We start from the raw sequence: 1,012 nt of genomic DNA, 5'->3' as shown, positions 1-1,012 counted from the left end.
CCTGCCATGTTGTTGTTGGGAATCATACTTCTTAGACCTAAGTCCATCATTGTAGCATATGATAAATTATTGAGATGGTTGGTTCAGTTTTAACTTAAAATAAACAAGATTATCCATCACTTGCTCTATTTTTACCATGCTTCTCCCTACCTTTCTATTTGATTGCCACCCCTTGCTGGTTCTCTTCCTCTCTTCTGTGCATTACTCAATGAATGTCACTCCATTAATTCTCTTTATCCTTCTATCTCACTTTGCAAAGTATTTATCTTTCCTCTCTGCATTTCTCTCTTTATATTCTCTACTTTCCCTGTGTATAATATAGTCTGTGCATTCAAAGTCCCAATTGTAACTAGTAGACTACTTTTCTGTGCTGCTTCTGCATTATCTTTTCAAGGATTTCATGAGTTAATGACTACTGAAGACTTCCCTCTCCCATTGCCAGGTAAAACACATGACTAATTCGGCTGAGTCCCGTTGTTACCAAGACAGGATCTATGTCCATTATAGTAGCATGTAATAAATAATTGCGGTAGTTTCCCATTACCTTCCTTAATAGTTGTTTTTAGTGTGATACCAATTCTCAATGACCACTCCACCTGGGTTAGACACCCTTTGCAGCCATGTAACCAAGAAACAAATCTTGGGTGGACTACAATTGGTGTGTGCATGTACTTGTATATACTACATACATATTCCACCCACACATACATTAAAAAGATAAATTATAGTACACATACCTTTGCTATGTCTGAAATGAAACTTAAAGCTTTATATTCTTAAATTACAGCCAACCCATTTTCATTTTGGGATTGTTAGTACTAATCAGATGAAATATTCCAGCAAAGGCATTTTCTTGGTGGACTATTATAATGCAATTTAATGATGGCCATGCTAGAACATTTGCATTTTGGTAGAGATGATATTTCCTTTGACCATCCTCACATTCAGGGCATAGCTCTGCTGGATGAGTAATAGTCAATCCTTATTTCAAATTATATAATTTTATCACTCA

Source organism: Hetaerina americana, unplaced genomic scaffold (assembly GCF_022747635.1).
Source record: "Hetaerina americana unplaced genomic scaffold, ioHetAmer1.1.p SCAF_8, whole genome shotgun sequence".
In the NCBI taxonomy this organism is placed as follows: Eukaryota; Metazoa; Arthropoda; class Insecta; order Odonata; family Calopterygidae; genus Hetaerina; species Hetaerina americana.
The sequence above is the reverse complement of the archived record's forward strand: the minus strand, read 5'-3'. Positions refer to the sequence as shown.